Here is a 10,301-nt window from a genome sequence, read left to right on the forward strand (position 1 = left end):
GCTTTACTTTGAAATTGTCTGTACTTGGTCCATCTAGACTGATAGAATCTGATGTGGACCATGGCTGTCAGGGGCTTTCTTGGATGCAAACTGTGCATTAAACTTTTCCTTCCCCTCCAATTTCCCCCACATCAGACCTACTCATTAGAGGTGGACAAACATGGACTTTACTTCTTCCTCTGCTTTATTTTCTTCATCTACTAACTACTCTTGTGTCTTCAAGGTCTTTCCCTTCAGTCTCTTTCGCTATGAATCTTATTCTAAACATCTTCTCCTCATTATCTTTGGCTTCCTTCATCCATTCTCCCTTCAGGATACAAAAATATTCAAGTCTCCTCAGTCTAAAAAAAAAGTTCTCGGGCTTCCCTGGTGGCTCAGTGGTTGAGAGTCCGCCTGCCGATGAAGGGGACATGGGTTTGTGCTCCGGTCCGGGAAGATCCCACATGCTGCGGAGCGGCTAGGTCCGTGAGCCATGGCTGCTGAGCCTGCGCGTCCGGAGCCTGTGCTCCGCAACGGGAGAGGCCACAACAGTGAGAGGCCCGCGTACCGCAAAAAAAAAAAAAAAAAAGTTCTCATCTTGTAATTGTTAAATTGAATCACCTCTCTGGCGCTCACTTCAAGCGTTCTGGAAAACTGGCTATCCTCTTCTTCACTTCCTCACCTCGCATTCATTTCTCAACACTTTCTGCTCCTACTCCTTTGAAGCTGTTCTTGCCAAAGTTGCTAAATAGGAAATCCAATTATAGATTATTTTATACTTTACCAAATTTAAACTTGGCACCATTTTAAGTTGTTCACTTATCTCTCATTAGTAATAATAGCTATAATTTATTAAACATTTAAAGTAGGGCACTAGGCAATGTACTATGTGATTTATGTGTTTATCCAATTTACTCCTAACACCCCATGGAAAGTTATTAATACTCCCAATTTACAGTTGTGGAAACAGGCTCAAAGAGCTGAGTTAACTCATTTTAGGTTATCCAACTAGATAGAGTTAAGATGCAAACCTAGGTCTCCTGACTGAAGCCAGTGTTCCTTTCCACTACACTCTCTTGCTATTCTTTCTGTCCAGTTTCACCTGTCATTCCCACCCTGACCCAGACACCTCCCCTCATCTCTCACTGCAGCATAAATGAACTGCTTACAATGCTTGTGAACCAGTCCTGAGCAGTTCATTTTGCTTGGAGGATCATTCCTACCTCATTTGCCTAATTGAAGCCTATTTTGCCTACTAAGAGTCAGCTCCGGAATGACTTTCTAGGACAATTCAGTGGTGTTTATCAGATCACAATACTTACTCCAGGCAGAGCTTAGGTGGAGAGAAAACTAATTCCTGATTCCACTATATATCCTTTTACGCTACACTTAACACATTCTTTTGTTGACATGACTTTCAAAAAAGTTAAAAATATGGGTTTCCCTGGTGGCACAGTGGTTGAGAGTATGCCTGCCGATGCAGGGGACACGGATTCGTGCCCCGGTCCGGGAGGATCCCACATGCCGCGGAGCGGCTGGGCCCGTGAGCCATGGCCGCTGAGCCTGCGTGTCCAGAGCCTGTGCTCCACAGCGGGAGAGGCCACAACAGTGAGAGGCCCGTGTACCACACACACACAAAAAAGTTAAAAATATGACTCTCTTTGATATGAACGGACATAATGTCAAAGGTTTTATCTAACTCACTGAGGGAGCCAGTAAGATGGTAAAGCTGGTTTAAAGAGCATTTTGGGGAACTGGGTATTTATAGGCATTTTGAGAAGAAAGGTTAGGATAAGATTGCTAGCTTAGATACAAAATTAGTTAATGTTCTACAGGGCAGTAAAATCTTGACATTTTCTTTTCTAAAGGACATAGAAACATTCCTCTAGTTCAGGCCATTTACATTTAAATTTTAACTAATTAAAATTAAATAAAGTTAAACATTCAGTTCCTCAGTCACACTAGCCACATTTCACATATTCAATTGTCATATGTAGCTAATGGCTAATATATTGGACAACACAGATATAGAACATTTCCATCATCGCAAAAAGTCCTTTTGGAAAGCAGTTGGGCCTCTTAAACAATGCTCTAGTATGACATTGAAAGGATATGCTGTACTATCTTTTGACTTATTTCCAAATGTAATATAAGTGTTTCTAAAGAATTTTCTCTACATAACAACTGGCTTTCAAATGTTTCCAACTGAGACACACATTAAGAAATACATTTTTGGTCAACTAATGTTTGACAAGGAAGCCAAGAATACTCAATGGGTAAAGGACAGTCTCTTCAATAAATAGTGTTGGGAAAACTGGATATTCCCATGCAAAAGAATGAAATTGGACCCTTATCTTACACCACTCACAAAAACTAACTTGAAATGGATTAAGGACTTGAATGTAAGACCTGAAACCATAAAAGTCCCAGAAGAAAACCTAGGGAAAAAGCTCCTTAACATTGGTCTTGGCAATGATTTTTTTTTTTCAATATGACACCAAAAGCACACATGACCAAAACAAAAATGAACAGGTGGGATTATATCAAACTAAAGGCTTCTGCACAACAAAAGAAATGATTGATAAAAAGAAAAGGCAACCTATGGAATGTAAGAAAATATTTGCCATCTTTCTGATAAGGGGTTAATATACAAGATGTGTAAGGAACTCATACAATACAATAGCAAAAAACCAAACAATCCAATTTTAAAATGGTCAGAGGACTTGAATAGACGTTTTCACAAAGAAGACATACAAATGACCAACAAGTACATGGAAAGGTGCTCAACCTCATTAATCATAAGGGAAATGCAAATCAAAATCAGAATGATATATCATCTCACACCTGTTGGAATGGTTATTATTAAAAATACAAGAGGTAAGGATGTGGAGAAAAGGGAACTGCACTCTCAGTGAAACCATAAACTAGTACAACCACTATGGAAAACGGTATGGAGGTTTTTTTAAAAAATTAAAAACAGAGCTATCATATGGTATAGCAATTCCACTTCTGGATACATACCCATAGGAAATGAAATCACTATCCTGAAGAGGTATCTGCGCACCCATATTCATTGCAGCATTATTTACAATAGCCAAGACATAGAAACAACATGAGTCCAGATGGTCATAGAAAACATCTTTAAAGGGCTGAAAGAAAACCAAATACTGTGAAGTTAAGTGTTCTATACCCAGTGAAAATATTCTCCAGAAATTAAGGTGACTTGGAAAGGGTGACTGCCAGGAGCTGGGAGGTCAGAAAGGAGGCTGTGTAGCCTAGATGAGGGGTCATGACATGGGGACTATCACGAATGAGACACTCTCAGAGGACATCTTTGGAGGTCACTTGACCCCTGACTTACTCCCAGTGTTAGTTTTCTAGAATAGAGATCTTATCACACTACTACCTACAAAATCCTGTAACCTAGAGCATTCAAATCCCTCATTTTCATATGTACATCACTCCCCAATCTCATCTCACCCTGTCTTAAAATTAGTTTTTTGTTTTGGTTTTTTTTCCTCTTCTTCAAATGTTCTTTTTTTTTTAACATCTTTATTGGAGTATAATTGCTTTACAATGGTATGTTAGTTTCTGCTTTAAAACAAAGTGAATCAGTTACACATATACATATGTTCCCATATCTCTTCCCTCTTGCGTCTCCCTCCCTCCCACCCTCCCTTATCCCACCCCTCCAGGCGGTCACAAAGCACCGAGTTGATCTCCCTGTGCCATGCGGCTGCTTCCCACTAGCTATCTACTTTATGTTTGGTAGTGTATGTATGTCCATGCCTCTCTCTCACTTTGTCACAGCTTACCCTTCCCCCTCCCCATATCCTCAAGTCCATGCTCTAGTAGGTCTGTGTCTTTATTCCCGTCTTATCCCTAGGTCCTTCATGACCTTTTTTTTTTTCCCCTCAGGTTCCATATATATGTGTTAGCATACGGTATTTGTTTTTCTCTTTCTGACTTACTTCACTCCGTATGACAGACTCTAGGTCCATCCACCTCACTACAAATAACTCAATTTTGTTTCATTTTATGGTTGAGTAATATTCCATTGTATATATGTGCCACATCTTCTTTATCCATTCACCTGTTGATGGACACTTAGGTTGCTTCCATGTCCTGGCTATTGTAAATAGAGCTGCAATGAACATTTTGGTACATGACTCTTTTTGAATTATGGTTTTCTCAGGGTATATGCCCAGTAGTGGGATTGCTGGGTCATATGGTAAAATTAGTTTTAATTAAAGCCACCACTTTAGAAAGAAAACACAAAGGCAGCAGCATGTGTCTTTTCCTTTAAGAGAGGAACCCATTTTTTCTCACTGAAATTCTCCAGCTAGATTTGTTGGGCTAGGGCAGGGTCTCTCTATCTCAGCACTGTTGACATTCGAGGCCAGATAGTTCTTTGTTTTGGGGGGCTAACCTGAGCATTGTAGGATGTCTAGCAGGTCCCTGACCTCTACCCACTAGATGCCAGAGCACCCCCAAATTGTGACGACCCAAAATATCACCAGACATGGCCAAATGCCCATTGTCCCGTGGAGGGCAAAATTGCCCCAGGTTAGACCTGTCTCTTTTTCTCAAGAAGAAAAAAAAACCCACTACCATGTTTATTAAATTTAACATTTCTCCTCATCTAAAGAGAAAGATGTCAAAGAAAACCTAGGGCATATACATAAGCATGCACTTCACCACCACCACACCCCAACCCAGATAACCTAAAAGAAAAAATAAGGGCAAAGTTCTCTTCAACAATGTATCTTTGCTTCTGGAAAATGTTTCCACATCCTCTTTCTCCTGAGGCCGCTTGGGCCTTCAGAATAGCAGTTTTTCACCGGTTGGCCCCGAGCCTTGGTTTTTCTTTTTCATGCTTTTTAACATGGGTGAGTTTTTCAGCATATCTGGCAAGATCAGAAAGTGAATCTTCCTGCCACGGATGTACAGTCCAGGTGAGCCGCCCATCACCTCTGTAGGGTACTGTGACCTTGCACATCTGGCAGTTCCTGTTGTCCCCTGCCTCATGAACTTCCCACGATACACGTCGCCGGGTTTGTCTGACATTCACAATGTGGTCCTCAGCCTCGTGTAGGACCTGAACATGCACAGCAATAGACATCTCTGAGGAAGAGCGTGCTGCTCCTGTCTCCCTTTCTTTTGCGACTCCAGGAACAGGTGCGCGAACAACCCGCCCACGCTGCCAGAACCATTTCAAAAAATGTGTCCATTAATTGCTTCCTATACTATTCATACCTACAGACAAAAGAAAAACTCCCCTCTTGCTAAGGAAATTTTTATTTTCCTCTCCTTTTGTAAAACATTCGTTACATTTCTTATCCTTGAGCTTTAAAACATTGTTTCAATAATCACCAAAGTAGCAAAATTGCGTCGGGTGTCCACGTTATTGATGCTCCCAAGTTGTGTCATTTGACGTGTATGAAACAGAGCCAAAGCTTACCTCTTGTTTCTCAAGAGATATTATTTCTTTTTTTTAAGGCATATTATTTCTAAACTATTGAAAAACACAGTGCAACTTCAGTTGGAGAAAACGAGTTATTCCACTTGTTCTTTCTCTTAGAGCAAGGATGTTTTGCAGGGTGAATTCTGAGCGTTTTTTATTCATAAACTTTTTTGTTTTATTGATTATGCTATTCAAATTGTGCGTGAATCCATCAATGCCTATCCCTTTCTCCTCACTAGCCTCTTCGCATACAAACACCTTGGAATTCTGTATTCACAGCTTCACTTATGTCAAACCACCTCTTCCACAGAGCTTCTCTAGGCATGCAAGAATGAGGGAGAGTTTTCAAGAATGACAAGAAAGATACCCACCTAACTGCAAACCCTCTGACAGTCAACTATAACTCATTTGTGAATATATATTGTTAAAACTCCATTTTTTACGTCACCTAAAAAGAATGTATCCTGTCATTCTTTAAAAACTGTTACCTCTGTCAGTGGAAAGAGAAAAAGTTTTAATCATACAGACAGTCTGTGTTGGTATAAATCTCTCTCTGCCAACAGTTGTTGGAACATAAGAATAGAGAGCTTTTACTGGATCTTATCCAAAAATAGAATGAAATCTGGTTTTTACCCTTCACTGTTATCAGTGTCATTTTCTAATTTACCCTAAATGGTATCAGAATGTGTGCCCTGTCTTCCTAACTTTATCTGTGAACAGTCCTCCTGCTGCCATTCCTGCAACCATATTCAGAGGCACACAGGCCGGGATTGGAATCTTGCCCCATCACTTACTGCTCTGTGATTTAGGAAAGGTATTGGACCTGTTCAAGCCTTGTATCCTCATCTGTAAAATGGAAACAGTAATACCTTCTCATAGTGAAATGAGACCTTGTGTGGGAAAGACTGCCCTAGTCAAGTTTCCCTGATTAAGAGATTGTTAATTTTTGTTGTTGCTCTTGTTGGTTTGTTTCTAAGAGAATGAATAACCAACAAAGAAAGTAACCTACCTGTATTAGTTTTAAAAATGAAGGGAGAGGATTTTTCTGGAAGAATAGTCGGGTGACTTTTGTCATTAGCCAATGAAACATTGAACAACAAGGTTCAGAAACGGTAGATACCAGGGCAGCTTTCAGGACCTCAGCAGCTGTTCCTTTCACTCAAAAATGTCCTGCCATTAACATGACTCATCTTCAAACTTCATTAGTGCACATGTCACTCAGGATAAACTTTTGAGAAAAAGAACCTGATTGCTTCCCCCTGGCTAACATATGGGTTTTTCTCAGTCTCCTCTCCTCCAAATCCAATCAGCTGTGGCTAGGAAGGAGGTTCCTATGTCTCAGGTTTGCAGGGCCTCTGAGGAGAGCAAGGCTGACATGCACCCCAAAATGTAAGTGGTTCTAGTGCTTGGAAATGCACATAGTAAGTGCTTAATGGGTCTTAGCAATTGTTGTCATTGTTGAGAGTGTACCCTGTCATTTTCAGGCTCCATACATTTGATTACATCATTTTTTTAACGATTGAAATGTTATTCCTCCTCTATATGAATGAAAATGAAATCATTCATTTTTTCATTCATCCAGAAAATATTTATTTCATGCTTAATATGGATCAAACGGTGTTCTTGGCAGTGGGGATACAGTGGAGGACAAAGTCCCTGCCTTCCTGGAACTTATATTCTAGTGGGGGCAGGGACTCTGGGAAGAATTGTACCCATAAACCATGAATTAATATAATTTGAGGTAGTGAGAAGTGCCACAGTTTGAGGGAATAAGTAATGACAGTGGAGGAAGAGGAAGAATAAAGGCTAAATGTGGGAGATAAAACAGGGCCTGTGGACTCCGGTAAGGAGTTCAATTTTTATTTTTAGAGTGCTGTAAACCTGTTGAAAGATTTTGAACAGGGGATGGTGAGATCAGATTTATATTTATCAAAAATCATTCTGGATGCTACGTGGAGAATGATTGCAGTGGAACAAGATAGAAAGCAAGATAGAAAGACAGGAGGCTACTGTGGTCATCCAGGACAATGGTGGCAGTGGCAGTGAAGTGAAGAATGATCAGATTTAGGATGCATTTGGGGTTTTGTTTCACTATGAAATATTTCAAGCATACAAATATAGAGGATAATAGGTTGGTATACCTACCTTCCAATTCTATCATATCTTAACATTGTGCCATATTTGCTTCAGATCTTTTTTTTTAAGAAAGAAGACTTTACAAATATAGTAGAATACCCCAGAATAGCCTACAGATCCTATTCCCTTCCTCTCAGAGGTACCCACTGTCCTGGTTTTGATACTCATCATTCACATGTATGTTTTCTCTCACATATGTACCTATCCATAAATATACAGCATTGTTTTCCCTTTTTGCAAAATTTACATGAAAGGTATATAACTTTTTCCAACTTGATTGTTTCATTTGGCATTGTTTTGGGGATTTGTCCATATTCTTTTTTTTTTAGTTTTATTATTTATTTATTTTTGGCTGTGTTGGGTCTTCATTGCTGTGCGTGTGCTTTTTCTCTAGTTGTGGCGAGCGGGGGCTACTCTTCATTGCTGTGCATGGGCTTCTCATTGCGGTGGCTTTTCCTGTTGCAGAGCACGGGCTCCAGGCGTGCGGGCTTCAGTAGTTGTGGCATGTGGCTCAGTAGTTGTGGCTCACAGGCTCAGGAATTGTGCCTCGTGGGCTCTAGAGCGCAGGCTCAGTAGTTGTGCCGCATGGGCTTAGTTGCTCCGTGGCATGTGGGATCTTCCTGGACCAGGGCTCGAACCCGTCCTCCCTGCATTGGCAGGCGGATTCTTAACCACTGCGCCACCAGGGAAGCCCTGTCCATATTCTTATATGAAGCTCTGGCTCTATTCATTTTTTTCTTATTGTATACATAGCATTCTTTTTTAGGAACATACCACAATGCATGTATCTACCCTATCCTTGATGGACAAGACAAGTTGTTTTTAACTTTTCGCTGTTACAAACAGTGATGGAATAAATATTCTTGTACATATCTCCTGGTGCACATGTGCCTGTATAAGAGTTTCTCTAGGTTAGTACTTCCTAACTTCAGGTCATGCACACAAAGAAAACAATAAAATTTCTAGGGCTTCCCTGGTGGCGCAGTGGTTGAGAGTCCACCTGCCGATGCAGGGGAGACGGGTTCGTGCCCCGATCCGGGAAGATCCCACATGCCGTGGAGTGGCTGGACCGTGAGCCATGGCCGCTGAGCCTGCGTGTCCGGAGCCTGTGCTCCGCAACGGGAAAGGCCACAACAGTGAGAGGCCGTGTACCGCAAAAAAAAAAAAAATTTCTGTGGCATGTTAATAAACTGAAGAGGATTTAGGAATATCTATATGGAGCTTGGTGAAAAAGCTCATTTTTTCTGTATAATTATAAGAAAGAGTGGAATACTAAAGTATTAAGGAAAATATAAAATATTAAATTTGCATAAAACTTCCAAATAAAAAATTTCAGAAGTTTTAGTGAAGAGCTTAAGAGCACTTCTATGGGCAGGTTTAATGTTTGAATTATCTGTACTTTTTTTTTTTTTTGCGGTACGTGGGCCTCTCACTGCTGTGGCCTCTCCCATTGCGGAGCACAGGCTCCGGACATGCAGGCTCAGCGGTCGTGGCTCACGGACCCAGCCTCTCCACGGCATGTGGGATCTTCCCGGACCAGGGCACAAACCCGTGTCCCCTGTGTGGGCAGGTGGACTCTCAACCACTGCGCCACCAGGGAAGCCCTGTCTGTACTTCTTGATCAAGACATTTTAATGACAATGTCTTCAAGTTCTTATTGACAAGATATTTTGCATTTTCGCAATCATTCAAAAGTTGAAATTATATTTTAAAAATCAAGTAACCAGTCCTTTTCTATCATTGACAAATATAATTTTGAAATTTTTTGATAAATAAAATAGGTTTTAGATTCTAGTTGTGCAGATAGCACAGAGTTCCTTTCTATATACCCCAGTTTCCTTGATTATTAACATCATTTTTAAATTTAATTTTTATTTTACATTGGAGTATAGCTGATTTACAATGTTGTGTTAGTTTCAGATATACTGCAAAGTGAGTCAGTTATACATATACATATATCCATTCTTTTTCACATTCTTTTCCATATAGGTTGTTACAGAATATTGAGTAGAGTTTCCTGTGCTATGCAGTAGTTAACATCGTGTATTAATATGGTATATATGTCACAACTAATGAACAAATATTGAGACATTATTACTAACTGAAATTCATATTTTATTCAGATTTCCTTAGTTTTTGCCTCGTGTCCTTTTTTATACCAGAATCTAGCCAGGATACCATATCATATTTAGTTGTTGTGTCTCCTCAGGCTCTCTTTGCTGTGATGATTTCTCTGACTTTCTTTGTTTTTAATGACCTTGACACTTTTAAGGAATACTGGTCAGGTGGTTTGTGGAATGCTCCTTGATTGGGATTTCTCTGATACTTGATTCAACTGGGTTTGTGTGTTTTTTGAGAGAAAGATCACAGCGATAAAGTGCCATTCTCATCACATCATATCAAGGGTACATACTATCATCATGGCTTAGTATATCTCATCAGAACCTGAGAGATGATAAAACACTGTTTCAGGACAACCTTTGTCATAGAGAGCAAATGAAAATAGACTTGTAGCAGCTTCCAATCCTTTAAAATTTGTTGAAATTCGAAAACAAAAAAAACAAACGACGTGATGTAAAAATGAGTAAAGGACTGAATAGACGTTTCTCCAAAGAAGTTATTCTGAAGGCCAATAAGCACATGAAAAGATGTTCAACATCACTAACCATTAGGGAAATGCAAATCAAAACCACAAGGAGATATCATCTGATGCCTATTATGA

General features: G+C 40.0%; 1 pseudogene; it reads right to left on the reverse strand.

Moving 5' to 3' along the window:
• Window positions 1–4,636: 4,636 nt before the first annotated feature.
• On the reverse strand, window positions 4,637–5,101 carry LOC116764987 (annotated as a pseudogene).
• Window positions 5,102–10,301: the final 5,200 nt, after the last annotated feature.

Source organism: Phocoena sinus, chromosome 14 (genome assembly GCF_008692025.1).
Source record: "Phocoena sinus isolate mPhoSin1 chromosome 14, mPhoSin1.pri, whole genome shotgun sequence".
NCBI lineage: Eukaryota > Metazoa > Chordata > Mammalia > Artiodactyla > Phocoenidae > Phocoena > Phocoena sinus.